Source organism: Lactuca serriola, chromosome 4 (assembly GCF_051521515.1).
Source record: "Lactuca serriola cultivar US96UC23 chromosome 4, Lser_US96UC23_V15, whole genome shotgun sequence".
Classification (NCBI taxonomy): Eukaryota; Viridiplantae; Streptophyta; class Magnoliopsida; order Asterales; family Asteraceae; genus Lactuca; species Lactuca serriola.
In genome coordinates this window covers 164,673,347-164,692,308 of record NC_136411.1, presented here as the reverse complement: position 1 = coordinate 164,692,308, position 18,962 = coordinate 164,673,347, and positions in this window count along the sequence as shown.

Genomic DNA, 18,962 nt, shown 5'->3' with positions numbered 1-18,962 from the left:
TCGACAGAACCCGAAAATGCGACAGAGAAGATGGTTAGATGTGGTGAACGATTATGACTGCGAGATTTTGTGTCATCCCGGGAATGCCAATGTGGTGGCCGATGCTTTGAGCCGTAAAATGGCAGGTGCTCCGATCCAAGATGTTTGTTTGAGGATGACGGTCACCTCATCGTTGACGGATAAGATCAAGTAAGCATAGGTGAAGGGATTGAAAAAGAAGAATTAGAAGACTGAGCGAATTCGGGGGCAGATTCCATTGTTTGTTCGAGACAGTCGAGGATTATTAACTTAGTGTGGTAGGATATGGGTTCTGGCATTTGGGGGAGTGAGGCAAAAGATCTTGGAGGAGGTGCATAAGTCAAAGTTTTCTATCCATCCGGGGGCCACGAAGATGTACTGAGACCTGAGATCAAGCTAGTGGTGGCCCTGCATGAAGCGGGAAGTTGCTTGGTTTGTTGAGCAGTGTTTGACCTGCAGGAATGTTAAAGTTGATCATTAGAGGCCTCACGAAAAGGTTTAGCTGTTACCCATCCCCATGTGGAAATGGGAGGAGATCACCATGGACTTTATCAAGAAGTTACCTAGGACAGATTCACCAAGAGTACTCATTTTATTTCGATTTCCAAGAGTATCTCTGCCAATAAATTAGCAGATATTTATGTGTAGGAGGTGGTGGTCAATAACGGAGTGCCAATATTTATGGTCTCGGACCGTAATGTTCAATTCAACTCCAGGTTCCAGAGGAAGTTTCATGAGGATTTGGGTACTCAGTTGCAATTCAACATTGCTTACCACCCCTAGACTGATGGTTAGAGCGAGCGGACGATCCTGGCGCTCGATGATATGCTTCAGACATGCGTGTTAGAATTTGGAGGGAGTTGGGATACTTACCTTCCACTATCAGAGTTCTCATACAACAATAGTTATCATGTTAGTATTGACCGACCCCCGTTTAAGATGTTGTATGGTCGAAGGTGTGGGACTCCAGTTTGTTGGGGAGAGGTTGGATATCGAGTCATGGGAAGCACCGAAGTCGCGCTTAAGACCACTGAATTGATTCAGCAGGTGCGTGATAGATTGCGGATTGTGCAGAGCCTTCATAAAATCTATGCCGACCGGAGCTGATCAGATCTTGACTTTTAGATGAGAGATATTGTGTTGCTGAAGGTGTCACATTGGAAAGGTTTCATTCGGGTTTGGAAGAGGGGCAAGCGGGGCCCTGATTCATTGGTCCATTCAGGATTTCTTCCCTAGTTGGCAGGGTTGCTTATCGGTTGGATCTTCCGGATGAGCTCAGTCAGATCCATAACACTTTCCATGTGTCTCAAATGCAAAAGTGTGTATTCGATGAGGCTACGGTTATTTGATTGGATGATATTCAAGTGGATGAGACCCTGAACTATGTTGAGAAACCCATTGCAGTTTTAGATAGAAGAGCTAAATCTCTACAGAACAAAGTGGTGAAGCTAGTAAAGGTGCAATGGCAGCACCGGAGGGGCTCTGAATGGACTTTGGAGTCGGAGGACAAGATGAGAGCTCACTATCGAGATCTATTCGCATCAGCAGACTTTGAGGACGAACTCTAATCCAAGTGGGGGAGATTTGTAACAATAGAATTTGAGGTAATTACTTTTTCCCCTTGAATGAATTTTTGTTGCTAAAAGGCCCTACGTACGCTAGGCGTATATAGACATATGCTTAGCATACTGAGGGAAGTGTAGTCGCGGGCATACACCACGTACGCATGGCATACATGGCTCAGGACTAAAAACCTAAATTTTGGGCAAGACCCCTATTTAAACACTTTTATGTTGCTTAAACCTTACCCTAATCAGCCTCTATAGTCTATTATCGTCTCAAAATCCCCAGATTCTTCTAAGAGTGTAGTCCTTGAGCTTAAAAGGGATTTAGTGGCCATTTTTAGTGGGTTTCAAGAAGAAGAATGTGATGATCAAGCCTTGGATGTTATAAAGCTTCTAGATCTTGCATCTAGTTCATCTTGAAGAACTTCTAGAAGTAAAAAGTCTTAACCTTGCCATCTCTTTTGCTAGTTTTGGTTAGGGTTTTGTTATGAAGTCCATTTTTGGTTCATGGTCTCTCTCTTATGAGTTGAGCAACTCTAGAGACTAGGAATGTTGGATGTAAGCTCCCTGAGCATGCTTGATGCATAAAGTTGCCGTTTTCAAGGTTGTATTGAGACCATGCATGAGTTTAAGGTCTCAAAAGTGGTCTTAATGGGAAATATGAAGTATTGGGGACCCATGTGGTATTCAATGCATAGATTTGCCAACTTTATACCCTAGGACATCTTAATAGACTCGAATCTGAAATTAGTCGTTGAGATCTCGAGCATTAAGCACTTAATGGACTTTTATGCATGGACTACTTGTACACCGGGAGTAAGGTTGCGTATGCAGTTTAAGGTCTCAAAAGTGGTCTTAATGGGAAATATAAAGTATTGGGGACCCATGTGGCATTCAATGCATAGATTTGCCAACTTTATACCCTAGGACATCTTAATAGACTCGGATATGAAATTAGTCGTTGAGATCTCGAGCATTAAGCACTTAATGGACTTTTGTGCATGGACTACTTGTACACCGGGAGTAAGGTTGCGTACGCAGCGCGTATGGCCACATCGTTGAGTACACTAAGTGTACTGATGTATTACGTTGGGAGTACGCACCACATATGAGTTGGGCTTCGTTGGGTTTGTAAGCTTATTAGGCCTTATTCAGCCTTGGGTAGTGTCCCATTCAGAGTTAATAGACTTTTTTCTAGTTTGGGGCGTTGATGTCATGATTGGGCCTGATTGGGCCATGTGGGTCATTGTACTTTGAACATTGATCTTAGGCCCATTAATGTATGATAGACATTTGGGCCTTAATTGAGGGCCTTAGACTTTGATGCTGGGCCTTTGCCTAAGTTGTGGCTTAATTCTAATTAGGGTTGTTTTCATATTTGTTCAGTGTGACATTTTGGGCTAGTAGTCGAGCAACTTTTGTGTTCTACAGACTGAGGTGAGTCTTTTCACTATATCAATGGATCGAAGGCACCAACGCCGACCCATTACTTGATATGAGATTTCTATAGTTGAATATGCTATGGTTTGTTATTTGGTATGTTTTGATTTATGTGAAGACCATGGGGAGAGCCCATGACATTTAGTAAGACCATGAGGGGGAGCCCATGGCCTTTAGTTCATGGAGGTAGCCCATAGCATCCCGGTTGAAGACCATGGAGGGAGTCCATTGTTGATTTATGTGTATATGTGCATGACATTATATGGTTATGTGTTTTGTGTATTTTGGGAAACTCAATAAACGTGTGGTTACAGTTTTGTTGGCTGTTTCAGGTACTTCTGGTTTTAAGGGCAAGGGTCCGACTTGATGGCGCGGCGTGCACTCTCTAGTATTTTCGTATTAGTTGCCTTGGATACTTTGATCTTTGAACAATGTGTTTATATAATGAAATTTTGGGAAACAATTATGAATGAAATTCCTAATTATTAAATAAAAAATTTTCCCTGGATTTTTAGGCTTTTTTAGGCTGTTACATTTTCCCTCCCTCTGTCTTTTTCCAAAATCTTTATTTTTAACGAAAAGATTGATTTTGCTTCTCTTATTTCCTCAAATTTTATCAATTCTATGTATATCTAGCAAAAATAATCAATTTGAAATTATTAACAAGTCAGGAAATAATAAACAAGTTTGAAAGTTGACCCATACGATGAACGGTGGCGATTTCAGGATATTTTTTTGTTGTGCTCATTATTGAAAATTTTCCAAAAACATAGCCGAATTTCAAGTAAATTTTGGAATATGTAAAGTTTTCATGTGTAAATTTTTTTTTAGCCATTAGGGAATTTCAAGTTAATTTTGGAATATATAAAGTTTGTTGTGCTCATTATTTAAATACCACTGTATACGAAGAAGATGCAAGTTTGAAAACCATGAACAAATTCTTAATTTTCGAACTACATACCAAAAACATATCAAAGTTACAAGCTACTTTTCAGTAAAAATATTTCCGAACTAGTTTTTTATCAAAAAAAAAAAAAAAAAAAAAAAAAAAAAAAAAAAAATTCCAAAGGGTTTCTAGCCCAATGGTATCCAGTATTGTCATCATCCTTAAAGATGATGGTTCAAATCTCGTAATGGATATATGTGAAATTAGGAATAATTTAGGATTAGTACAAATTTGCCGTTCCAAAAAAAAAAAAAGTAGTGGAAGTTTTTTATGTGGTCTTTGAGGTCAGTAATATAGCTCTACTAAACAAGAAACTCGGTGATGAATCTAAACTTGATCTAGTTTGCGTAAGTTTGTGTTGCAATCTAATACTTATAAGTTTGAATAGGGCTGTAAACGAACCGAATGAACACGAACGAGAGCTTGTTTATGTGCGTTCGTTTAAGTTAGCCGAACAAATAAACGAACACGAACGGATAAACGAACGAATTTTCATGTTCATGCCCGTTCGTTTAATAACTTACATTGTTCATGTTCGTTCGTTTATGTTCGTGAACATGCTAAACGAACATAAATGAACAAAGATAAACAAACATAATTGAACATATATTAACATAAATAAACATATAATATAGTAATGTAATCAAACACAATCAAGCATGTATGCACATACAATGAACTTACATAAACAAACAACATAAACAAACGAGAATTTATAATCGAACGAACGATACCATTGTTCATATTTGTTCGTTTAACTAAACGAATGAAAAATTGTGTTTATATTCGTTCATTTATTAAATAAACGAACTTTCTGCCGAACGGTTCACGAACAATTCGTTTACAGCCCTAAGTTTGAGTGTCTTTTTTTTTTTTTTTTTTTTTTTTTCTAACTTGTATTGGATGGTATAAAGTTAAAAATAAATTTGTTAAAAACATTACTATTAAGTTCTCTTTAATAAGCTGCCAAAATTAAAAAAAAAAAAAAAAAAAAAAAAAAAAAAAAAAAAAAGAAAAAATCTTTAATGGACAAAATGATAAGCTGAAAAATAAAAATCACATGTTTCTTAACCTAATATCATTTAAACGTGTTGAATTGTATCACATGGAGCTCAAACAATCTAGCCAATTGATTCAGTTCATTTCAAGGTCGACAAGGTTTTTATCGAGACAACATTACGAGCGGGCTGCTCACCTTGGTCTAGTGATCTTGGTTGGATGACGTTTGGCTAGAATTTAAAGTGATATGTAATCAATAATTGAAATATGTTGTCTTTTTCGATGTAGACTAGGTTAAGTTAAATAAAGATCCCCAAGCATCCTTCCCACTAAAGCATTTAATATTCCATTATTTAAAGTGGCCCATAAATTTGTTGATACATCAACTTCATTTTTCAAAAAATTGAACAAACACCACAAGATTTATACATTTTAATCTCTCCCATCTTTGTCAAATTTAGTAAATCATGCTTGAGTGGTTGGCTCTAACAAACTTTTAATGTCAAAACACAATAATCCACCTGTCATGCATATACTAATTTTTGGATGTAGTCACAAACATTTCAATCACGAATAAAAGTTAAGACATTTGGTACGCATAGTTTTTATTTTAAACGGCATAAGAGTGTTAATAAATCACCTCCAAAGGGACAATGGAATAGGAACGACAATGTTGGGAATGGAAATGAGTGTTCTGATTGCATTGATGGTTATTGCTGTGAATGGAAACGTTATATGCACAACTCGACTAGGAACATGAAAACTGGTTATATAAAGATTTGACAAAACGAGTATCTCGATTGTTAGCAAAATGTAACACGAAAAATCTTTATCGAGACTTTCTGATATGGATGATTTATGTGGTTTTTATTTTGTCTTTTTCTTTGTTTATTATAATACTATTTAGTATTTACTGACCTATTATTCTATTATTATGTTAATATTAAGAAACAAAAATCAAATTATTAAAAAAGAAAACAAAATCATATTAGATAAAAACAACGCTTGCCACCCCTTTCCTTGAATCATCTTCTCGAGCAAACATTTTGAAAGAAAACCTACAAAATCAAATTTTGTACAACTTCCTTGTCTACATGCAAATATTTCAGAGTTGATCTCCCATAACAGAAAACATGAAGGCAAGGAATGATCGGGGAGGGTCAACAAAGTTGAATAGAAACCGGGAGATTTTGATTTTGGATGAAGGATTGAACTCGTTGAGCGGGGCGAAAAGATGGGATTCATAACCGCCCTAATCTTCGATAAAGATCAAAGATTTGAAATCCAACCTTAAACCCATAACCCATTGTGTGTGTGCATGTGAACATGAGATTTAGAGACGTTGGCCTTGAATTACAGGACCTTGATTTTCCTAAGCGTTGGCAGAACGATTACATACAAAAGTAAAAAAGGATGTGTGCATCAAGATCCTGAGACATTCCCAAGATCCTAATATATATATATATATATATATATATATATATATATATATATATATATATATATATATATATATATATATATATATATATATATATATATATATATATATATATATATATATATATATATATATATATATATATATATATATATGCATCTTGAATATTGTCATTATTATTTCCTAACCAAATAATCAAATATATTTCTTTTCTATTATTCACATGTACAGAAATGGTCAACAGAAAAACTTATTGTCAAACCCCGAAATCAGAACGACGGAAACATCTAGGGTGGATGACTTTCATGTACAGTATCATAATAAATGAATAGTAGTGATCAAAGCATTACAACAATCATATTGATAAATAATAAGCTTACATTGTATCCAAAAAATTGTTTACTTGATTCCATATCATATGACCAAAAATAAATAACGTGATGCGATGACGCCCCTGTTGGATTAATGTCTAAGTCCATAACTATAATTGGTAAGACTTGACCCGACCCGGCATGGTCCATTTGGGTTGCATACCATCATGCACTTGGATAGACTATAATGAGAGAAATAAGACACTTATGGTTATTAATATATTATAAGTTCTAGTATATTAATAATAAGAATAATAAGATTATTTAATTAGTATTGATCAAGAATTAATCTAGGATTAATTAAGTGATCAAAAGAAGACTAATTAAATATATGGGTTGATTGTGTAAATCATCCATACTTGTATAGTGGGCTAATGCTCCATGGATAATAAAGTTGGGCTAAAACCCATAAGATGGTCCATGGATGCTCCATGGTGTATTTGTACCCATGGATCATGGAAATGAAAGGCCATGTCAATTAGGGCTTACATGGTGTAACCCTAACTATATAAGCATCTTATTCTTGACCAAATCGGCCACTAGAGTGAGAGGAAGAAAGGGCTAGCCGATTTCATGAGTTGTAGAATTCTCTCAAGTTATTCCAAGTGTTTTGGTGATTGTGATTCCATTTGAGGCTTCCACACTATTGGGGCTAGGCACTCAAGCTTCATGAAGACTTTCTACATCAAAGAGGTATGTATTCTATCTTGTTACATTCATTGTTTTGTATGCTAGATTAGGATAATACCTTGGAAGTTCTTATTTGCATGTATAACAGAGAAAACATAGATCCAAGGTATTTAGGGTTGCATGTACACTTAGGAGTGTTAGAATGCTCAAAACCCAACAGTGGTATCAGAGCCTAGGCTTGCTTTCTCTTATACTTGATGCAAATTGCTGAAAAACTCGATTTTCTGGCTTTCTGGGCACTGGACTCGCCGAGTCCACTGATGAACTCGCCGAGTCCATGAGTAAAATCATCCTACTCGCCGAGTAGGTTCATGCACTCGCCGAGTAGGAGCCCCAGACAACATATATTCGAGGTTTTTGGCTAGAAATGGACTAGGAACATTACCTTAAGTTGTTTTTGAACTTATAAACTTGTTTTTGATGTGGTAATGTTCATGCTAATCCAATTTCAAAGATAATTGTCAATAGATTCATGTTTTGAATTAGTTTAGTGATTAGGCTAATTACATGAAAAGTTTGATTTGAATTATCTTGTTCTTATGAGTTGCTTAGATTAATAGAAAAGTTAATTGATTATGTGTTTTCAATCCAAATTAATCTAAGAGTTGATTCTAAAATGTGTTTTTGTAACTTGTCCTCAAGTTATATGAAAAGTCACATTTAAGTTTCATAAAACTCATAAAAGTTGGCAATGGTTACAAAAGATGAAGAGTCTTGTCCTTAAGTTATGGAGGTTCAAGAGTCACTTCATTAAGTAATAAAATATGTAACCATAATTAATTTCATAAGTTATAAAATAAAGAAAAGTTAATTCTTTTATTAGTTTAAAGTCTTCCATAACTTGTCTCAAGTTATGGAACTTGAAGAGTTTTTGGATTAAAACTACTTTAAACACATAAGTTATGGAATTAATTAGTTTTGAATAGTTTCAAAACTTGCTCTCAAGTTTTGGAATTTGTAAAGTTTTCACTTATGAATACTTTAATTCCAAGTTAGCCCTTAGAATTTTAAAAGTTAAAATTCAACCCTTATACTTTATAATATTATAAGTTAATAATATATATATGTATAAGAGTAAAGTCAGTCTTACCGCTAGTACGCCTCATTCACGAAGCCGGTCTATAAGGTGGGTATAAGGTTGTTGCCTATAAAATGGAAACTTAATGGGTGTCCACTCTCACCCACCGCTTGCTTGACTGGTGGAGGGTCGTTAGCCGAACGGGTAAGACAAGGACTTATAAATTCTCCCTTCATTAAAAGTATTAATGGTAAATACTAAGTAACTAAACTCTTAATAATACCCAATCTTAGTTACTTAGGAAAAATGTGAATAAGGTGCTAATCCATGAAATTACACTTTGCACTTTGTTTAAGTCGGTTAGTGGAGCGTGTGTGGTTAACCGACACACTAACGCGTATTTAACAAGGTAGGCAAAGGGTAACTTAATGTTTATCATAGTATCGATGGAGCGTGTGTGGTTAACCGGCACATCGATTAAGGGGTAAACACTTAAGGGTACCAAGTAATTTGCATGGTTACTTCACACCTTGTTTTGTGATCCTCGGCATCCCAGTCACAAAACCTGAAGGGCACACTCGAGATTGAAACATGTCTTTGAAAAGTTCAATGAATCTCAAAGATCTAGGAGTTTCAAAACCAATTAAAACCTAATAATACATTTCGTTTATCTTGGTGGAAATTGGTGAATCGTCATTCACCTACCTTCAAATATTTTATAGCTTGGATTACGGCATACCTCTTCTAAGTTATAAAATAGTTTGTTGGGTCCTAGCCTTAATATTTCATATTGGGTGTCGTATTAAGGACTTTAGATCAACTATCTTGAATATCTCCTAAAAGATGTCTGGTTTAGACACCTATGATCTTCCCAAATCTCATGAAACAAGGTTTCCTAATGAAGATGATGTCCCATGGATATCATACTTCTTTCTCCTCCTCCAACTAATCTCCCTAACCCACAAGTTCTTGAAAAGTTTAAGGTCACTCAAGCCCTATTGGCAAGGCAAGGTCTAGGTGTGAACACATCTTGGAGATGTAGTCACATATTGACAAGCCGGGAGAGTTGGGTGTCAAAGTCTTGAGAAAGTTGGTGGTTCAATCACTTTCTAAGTCACATAGTGAGTTCCTTTGGGACACCTATGAAACAGACTATGACAAGACCCTTAATGATCTTATCTATTTGCTAAGATCAACTTCCTAAACTTCATGGACATTGATAATGATATCTAGTAAAGCTCTCTCTTCCCAGTGGAAAGGGATCGGCCATAGTCAACTCGGTTGACCAAATGGTAAAGAGAAAAGCTAAGTCTATGATAGTCTCGTGTACTATTATCAAAGGGTCCATATGTTTATATTGCCAAAGGAATGGGGCATTGGTTGCGAAGCTGCCAAATTTACCTAAGGATGTTAAAGTCAATAAGTTTGATTCTACTTCAGGTAAAGTCCACTATCTAACTCTGTTAAGTTTCTATTCTGAGATTCTTGATACATGATGTGACTGGGTCACATGGTGATGTTTTAAGAATCAAAGAAAAGTGAAGAAACTTAAAGAAAGAATATGCTGAATCTGATCGCGTAGATGGATTTCTATCGCATAGTTTGAAAAATCGGATTCTTGAGCTACTTCTTAGGAGTAATGAGATATTGCTTAGGAATAGATAACAACAAGTTTTCATATGGATTGTAAGGATAGTTTTCCGCAAAGTTTTAAAATAAAAGAAAATTTTTTATTTCATTTATTTTAAAATATCCTTACAATGGCATTAGAGGAAAAATTGTTGCTTATATGATTCCATTAAGAGCAAGAGTGGAAATATGAAGTTGATTCTTTCATTTGTGGTAATGTCTATATTTACCAAATAAGGAAAGATTCTCATCACCCAAGTTTCATTTGGACCGGGACTTGGAATCATGAAAGTTGTATAGCATGATGAATGAGAACTTTCAAGTATTGGAAAATTAAGACTAATTACTTGTTCACATGGATGTGTGAGTCAAGTCAAGGACTAAGGGATCGAGTACACATTCATGTGCACTGATTAAGTCCACCACATAAGATCGATAAGACTATTCGTCATAGTTTACTAAAGCTCAGTAAATATGATTATACTTACAGCTTAAGTGTAACTCTGAGACATTGGAAAATGGTTCCAATGTAAGGCAGAGCGAATAAGAAGAATCAAATTAGGCAGAAGGATAAAAGTTTCTCAAATCTGAAAAGATGGGAGAGTACTTTAGTATCAATTTTGTGATCATCTTAATGATTAAGAAACCATATCAAAATTAGTTCTCTAAGGAAATCTTAGTGCATTCTTATGACTAAGAAGAGGGATCTTGAATTGTTGAATTGGTTAAATCAAGAAGATGAGTCATACTTCATTCCAATACAAGTCTTAGAGTCATACTCCAAGATTGTAACTTGAGTGACATGTCTCAAAGAAGGTTTAAAACACTTGTCAAATGTAAGAGTAAAAGTTTTCTACTCTTGTACATTTGAAATTGGTAAGTTGTGATGTTTTGGATAAAACAATGACCAACTTAGGCCAATTGTGTGAACTGTTTGTCTTGATAAGAATCCACACTATCTCTTGGATGTTTGACAAGGGTGTCTTATAGGTCAAGAGGACAGTGGGAGTCTTAAAAGTCTTGAAAGTCTCAAGAACTAATCAAGAATAAAACCTAAAGTTCTTCACTAGCACACAACTTGAGGTTCATAACCTATCGTGTTGACATATTCTGTGCCCATCCCAGTTAAAGTTGGCTTTGCATATGAGTTCTAAGAGTTCTCAATTTGTTGCACAACAACTTGGAAGCAATGGCAGGCCCTTGAGATGCCAGGTGGCAAGAAATTAAGATTGAGTTCAGTCCATATGAGTTTGGATTTGTCATTACCCTTGTCCTGTGACTAAGGTTTTGACAATTCACATGGATAAGAACACATACACCATTAAAAATCTAAGTGTCATAAGGTTTCTCTCCGATTCATGAAAATGATGGTGAGGAAGCACTTTCACTAAGTAGATTTTAGCTAGATAGCAATTGTGATATTTGCATTCTCAAAGTCGTTAGTGGAGCGTGTGTGGTTTACCGGCACACTAACCTGGACTTGTGAGAAGTGGCAAAAAGGTCTAACCATTATGATTACGGCATACCTCTTCATAATTGTTTAGACACACAAGTGTGCTATCTAAGGGAAGGTGTATGATTTTGATAAAGTTTTATCAAAGCAATCTAGTATCAGAAATCTGAACTTTGGTAAGAAAGTCAGCTGATTTCTGAGTACATGTCAAAGCTAGTGGGAGCATAAGTGTTATGCTAATAATCATCATGTTAGTGGGAGCATGATAATTATGATAAGTATTGCAAGTTAGCAATGTTAATTATAGAAAACAAAAAGTTTCAATTTGTGAGGTTGCAGGGGTTGAAAAAGTTGTTTTGCTATAATTAAGGGAGAGGAAATTATACTTCATCTCAAATCTATAAGCTTAGATCGTGAGGTTTTAATCATTTAGTCAAGGATATATATATATATATATATATATATATATATATATATATATATATATATATATATATATATATATATATATATATATATATATATGAATTTCATGTTGGAATGGCTCAACATAAGGAAATTCTGTATATGGGTCCATTATTTGCATTCTAAAATTCGATTATGATTACGGCATCCCTTTTCATAATCTGAATTATGAGAACTTGGCAAATTGAAATGGAAATATTATAGCAAAAGACTGGTTTAGTCTTTATGTAAGACATCATGAATCGTGTCCCATATGCTTCGGATATAGGATCGATTACATGTGCTATATTCATCCGTTCTAAAATTTTCCAAATGCCTGGGGGATTAAGAAGGGAAAAGGTTTAGAACTGGATATGACTAAAAGGATTAAACAATTGTCGAGGAAAATCTAAGGTTTACCAAAGATTGGTTACTCAAGGACAATTGGAAGTATAGTGATAATTCTGGAAGGACCATATTGACATAATCTGTAAGGAGGCAACTCTTGTTCAGAAGTGATAGTCAAAATGGAATCTGGAAATGTTTCAAAGTTAGAATTTTCAATCTGTGTAAGATTAAGGAAACTTAATGCAAGAAGAATATTTCCAAGGAGTTGATCTCCTTTGGATTACTCTGTAATGATTGTTGCCAAGTCTTTGTGAGTTTGTGCATAATCGTTACAAGAGTATCAATGCATATAAGTTTAGAATCTAACAGATTTCAGTAAATGGCATGAATTTGGAATTCTTGCATTTGCAGTAAGGATTTGGGAGTGTGAAAAGAGAATCATTGAAGTTATGTTCAATTGATCTAGTTCACAAAGTAAAGATCATAGAGAAACATAGTATGCATACTTGGTGTGTGGCATGACTAGTGTTTAAGAAAACATAGTGTACATGCTTGGAGCATGGGACAACTATTGTTTTAAATTCAAGAATAAAGTTGATAGCTGAAACAGTATACAATGAATAATGTGTAATCATATGGTGATAAAATAAAAGGTGTTTTATTTATGTTCAAAGGGTTGATACCATATTGGATTCAATTATTATTATGTTTCATTTTGCATGCTTTGACTTCCCGAATAAACTGGGTTATTCTTCCGGAATGACTAAGTTATTCAAACCATCCACAGTCGGTCATATGTTGGAAGTAGATATGAATTAAGACTGTCATGGGTTGGCTTGTAGAGGTCTAAGGTGTTGGACAAAGGGCTACAACACTCATGAGTGCTCATAAGTTCTGAGTATTGGATTCAACCCGCGCTCATTGGAATCACTTCATGGATTTTATCACGAGTGATCATGAGACGATAATATCTTATATTCTTCAAACCTAGAGATATGAGTTGTTACTATGAGTTGATAGTACATTGATTGCACGAAAACGCATTTGGTAACTCGGTGCTATAAAACGTGTCTTTGTGTATGATTCAACAAGTAGTAGAACAAGCCATATGAGTCGAAGTTTATCCATTCCTTTTACCTTCAGGATAAAAACGATATATGTGGGCCCCTCGATGATTTGATGATGACAAACGGAAGTGCTCGGTCGGGCCAGGACTGATTTGATTTGTTCAATTAGTCAGTCGTCATAAATCGAAAATCAGGAAACAACAAATGGACAGAGAGAATGATTATAATCCATGTCTCAGTCCATATGATATCTAGAATGGAGGAATATATGATCCCTTATCTAATGGACAAGTCATTGACAAAGGTCAGAGTTCATCTGCAAGGTCAGAGTTCGACAGAAGCTTTTGAGAGCTACGATTGCCAGTTGGTTCTTGAAGTCGTACGCAATAATAGTTTTAGACTTATCCAAGTGGGAGGCTGTTGGATTAATGTCTAAGTCCATAACTATAATTGGTAAGACTTGACCCGACCCGGCATGGTCCATTTGGGTTGCATACCATCATGCACTTAGATAGACTATAATGAGAGAAATAAGACACTTATGGTTATTAATATATTATAAGTTCTAGTATATTAATAATAAGAATAATAAGATTATTTAATTAGTATTGATCAAGAATTAATCTAGGATTAATTAAGTGATCAAAAGAAGACTAATTAAATATATGGGTTGATTGTGTAAATCATCCATACTTGTATAGTGGGCTAATGCTCCATGGATAATCAAGTTGGGCTAAAACCCATAGGATGGTCCATGGATGCTTCATGGTGTATTTGTACCCATGGATCATGGAAATGAAAGGCCATGTCAATTAGGGCTTACATGGTGTAACCCTAACTATATAAGCATCTTATTCTTGACCAAATCGGCCACTAGAGTGAGAGGAAGAAAGGGCTAGCCGATTTCATGAGTTGTAGAATTCTCTTAAGTTATTCCAAGTGTTTTGGTGATTGTGATTCCATTTGAGGCTTCCACACTATTGGGGCTAGGCACTCAAGCTTCATGAAGACTTTCTACATCAAAGAGGTATGTATTCTATCTTGTTACATTCATTGTTTTGTATGCTAGATTAGGATAATACCTTGGAAGTTCTTATTTGCATGTATAATAGAGAAAACATAGATCCAAGGTATTTAGGGTTGCATGTACACTTAGGAGTGTTAGAATGCTCAAAACCCAACAGCCCCATCCTCCAAAAACTCTTTGGTTGCCTGTTTACTGATTTCCTAAGAATACAAATGATTTTGAAAAATATCAACATTTAAGTTGCTGAGTTCATAAGCGTTTTGTATTAGAAGGATTTGTAACTGTTTCGTGTAAAATGATAGTGTATACTTCCAGAAAATCCAATATTTTCTTTAAAAGCGAGCAATAAGTCTTAAACCCAAAGACTAAAAATGTAAGTAATGTTGTACTGGAAAATAGTGTTATGAAGTTTTATCTGTATATAATACTACTTGAATGTATGTTAACCACATAAACCAAATGTTTTGTTAATACACCATGTGAGTTATCATAACCATGCTAGAGACTAGTGGCCTGCTACGACGTTTTTCAGGCATCAGAATGTTAGACATTTGTCACCCCAGAGCTGTCGGTGTAACTGTAGCTAACAGTTTTGGTGCGGGGATGTCAATCCCGTATAGATCTATACACAAGTATCACGCTTTCTCTACAAGAGACCCCGTTTATAATGCAGGACTTAGTGTACTCTGGTAGGTACGGTGAAGCCAAATGTCTCACAAAATTGTATCAACCGGTTTACGTGAACTGAAAACCCCTTTTTCTTGTAAATGAAATAATTATACCTTTAAACAATTATACGTTTCTTCGATAATAATGGTGTAGTGTTTGTGACTCCCAAACTATACCAAGTCTAGTTTATCATGTTTGGTTGTCAAGACTATTTATATAATCATTTATATAAATACATAGTAGTTATCTTGTCTAGTTTCAAAATGTATGGTCAACACATCATATTTTTGGGTTGTAACCCACAAAATGGTGAAATAAGTAGAATGAAACCCTTTTTGTTAGAAAACTATGTTTTGGGTAAAAAGCTTCAAAAACCACATAGTTTTGCAACCATAAGTCTTCTTATGAGTTTATATCGTAGATAATGTTTTGTTTTTTTGTAGTTTTGCATTTCAAAACTAATATATCACAAATATTTGTATAAAAGCTAGTGATAACCATATCTTATGCAAATGTTTTATGTTTAACATAGAGATGAAACATGCAACCATTTGTGGGATAAACCAAAATTTTACTTGTATCCCCCGACCCCCTTGTAAAACATGGAAAAGTCGACAATGTGGGGGGTATGAACTCACCTTGAGTGTGGTTGTGGGTTGTTTGAAGAGATGATGTGAAGATCTCCATGTGAAAACAGTTGAATGGGGTTTGATGAACTTCCTTGGAAATGATATTATCCTAAGAGTTTTAACACATCAAAATGTGTGTAAATGGGATGAAATTACCGTGAAAGTGTGTAGGAACACTAGATTATGAAGAAAATGCTTACCAAATTGTCAAGGACCACTTGAAAAAATTTATCTAGAAAGAGATTGAACTTGTTCTTTGAGAGAATATGAAGTAAACTTAGAGAAAATGGAAATGGTGGGGGTTTGTGGGTGTTTTCTGCCATAGTTTAAGAGGGAAGGAATGAAGTGATGTTTGCCTTGGTATTTGTTGGATAAATGCTTGGATAACTGTTGGGCAATATTTTCTATTGGAAAAGGGTGAAACATCAAGTCAGAAAGTCAACCTTCCGTATCTTCTTTTCAATCCGAAATCTCCATGGACACCACCAAAATCACATGTGATTTTGGCCTAGCAGCAACCGAGATCACCTTGATTTCGGTCCAAGAGAAACCAAGAACACTAAGGCCTTCAGTCTAGATGGATCCCAGTCTAGTGGGTTGTCGATCAAGACATGATCTCGGTCTTAATATGAGTTTGGCCATGGCATGGGATTTCAGTCCACCACAACTGAAATCCCATGATTTTTGATTCCCAAAACCAAAAACTCTAAAGCATGGCATAAATTCATTCTTTATGACTTATTTCTTTGACTTTTGTTGACCCAAATTTGGCAATTGTCACATCATCCCCCCCCCCCCCCAACTTAGAAGGAATTTCGTCCTGAAATTTGCAACTTGGACGGGTTCTTGCAAACTAGAGGAAAGGTTGTGGGTATTTCAGTTTCATTTGGTCCTTCAAGTCCTCGCTTGGTGTTCCAGCATACCTTCACTATGGGTATGCAGCTTTGTTTCATCCTTTTGACATCCATGTCCATGATTTCCATAGGTTCCTCTACGAAGTTTAGACTCTTGTTTCCCTCGATTTCATTTAGTTGGACTACAAGAGTCTCATCGGACAGACACTTCTTCAGGTTGGACACATGGAAGGTGGGGTGTACGTTACTGTGTTCTTGTAGTAGTTGAAGTTTGTAAGCTACCAGGCCGATTCTGGAAAGGATCTCGAATGACCCGATATACCTTGGATTTAGTTTCCCACGTTTCCCAAAATGAATCATTCCCTTCCAGAGTGAGACCTCCAACAGAACGCGGTCACCAACCTGGAAATCCAAGGGTTTTCGTCGCTTACCAGCATAGCTTTTTTGCCGATCCCGAGATGCCTTTAATCATGCACGGATTTGAACGACCTTCTCTGTGGTTTCCCGTATGATCTATGGGAAGGTAAGAGTGTTATTAGGCACTTGTCCACTTGCTAGCTGTGTGTCACCCACTTCAGCCCAACACAGAGGTGATCTGCACTTGTATACATATAGAGCTTTAAATAGCGCGGATTTAATGCTAGTGTGATAGCTGTTATTGTAGGAGAATTTGATGAGTGGAAAATGGGTATCCCAGGCTTTACCAAAGTCTATCACACACGCTCTCAACATTTCTTCTAATGTTTGTATGGTTCTCTCACTTTGCCTTTCAGTTTCAGGGTGATAGACTGTACTCGTGTCGAGTTTGGTCCCCAAAGACTTCATAGGGACTACCAAAACTGCAATGTTAATCTACTATCTTTTTCGAAGATGATGGATATTGGCACCCCATGTAGTCGTACGATTTCTTTAATGTACGTCCTTGTTAGCTTCCCCATTTTTTTGGTCTCTTTTATTGGTAGGAAGTGTGCGGATTTGGCTAACATGTCAACGATCACCCAGATGGTGTGAAGTCCACCCGTTTTCTTGGGTAATTTGGTAATGAAGTCCATGGTTATCCGCTTCCACATCCACTCAGGTATATCCAGTTTCTGAAGCAAACCTGAGGGCATTTGGTATTCTACTTTGACCTTGGCACAAGTCAGGCACTTGCCCACATAGGTAACAATATCTTCTTTCATGTTTGGCCACCAATAAAGTTTCTTGAGGTCCAGATACATCTTGTCTGAATCGGGATGAATGGAGTATTTGGTCTTGTGAGCCTTATTCATGACTATGTCTCTATACCCGCCGAGTCTCGGTGTCCAAATTCGATTCGTGAGGTAACGAGCTCCATCATCCTTGACTTCAAGGTTTTCATCCATTCCTCACAAGGCTTCGCCTGCGATGTTCTCTGTTTTCAGAGCTTCAAGCTGTACCTCCTTGATCTGTGTGATCGTGTATGAATGGATGGTCATGGTCAAGATTTTACTTGATGGCCTGAGTATTCTTTTTGACTTAGGGCATCTGCTATTACATTGACTTTGCCCGGATGATAAAGAATTTCACATTCGTAATCATTTAGCAGTTCTACCCAACGTCGTTGTCTCATGTTGAGCTCCTTTTGATTGACAATGTGTTGAAGGCTCTTATGATCTGTGAAGATGGGGCATTTGGTGTCATAAAGGTAGTGTCTCCGGATCTTCATGGAAAACACCACTGCTCCTAATTCAAGGCCGTGTGTGGTGTAGTTGACCTCATGAGTCTTGAGTTGTCTTTAGGCATAGGCAATGACCTTTCCCCGTTGCATGAGCACACATCCTAGGCCCTGTTTGGATGCATCACAATAGACAACAAAGTCTTCGGTCCCGTCTGGGAGAGACAAGATTGCAGCATTGTACAGGGCTTGTTTAAGCGTTTGGAAGGCAGTTTCTTGTTTATCTTCCCAGCTGAAAGTAACTCCCTTCCGAGTCAAGGTAGTGAGCGGGTTTACGATCCTAAGAAAGTTTTGTATGAATCTTCTATTGTAACGCCCGTAGATTAGGGCTAGTCAATTTAGAGACGATCAGCATCAAAAATGACTTTTTGATGGAAGATTATTTAGAAGGATTAATCTTAACCAAGTTGTAGTATATGTCACAAGGTTTCCGTGCATATAAAGAAAGCCGAAATCCGAGTTATAACGAAGAAGTTATGACCTGTCGAAGTTTCGCGACAGAACCGACACGACCTAGCGCGACCCAACGCGACGTAAATAGTGAATTTAAGGTAGATAGATATCTATCCTTAGTGATCTAAACGAGAGTCAAAGATTTTTTCGATAGTAGTCCAACAATAAAAAGACAGACGAAAACGGAGTTCAGATGAAGGAGTTA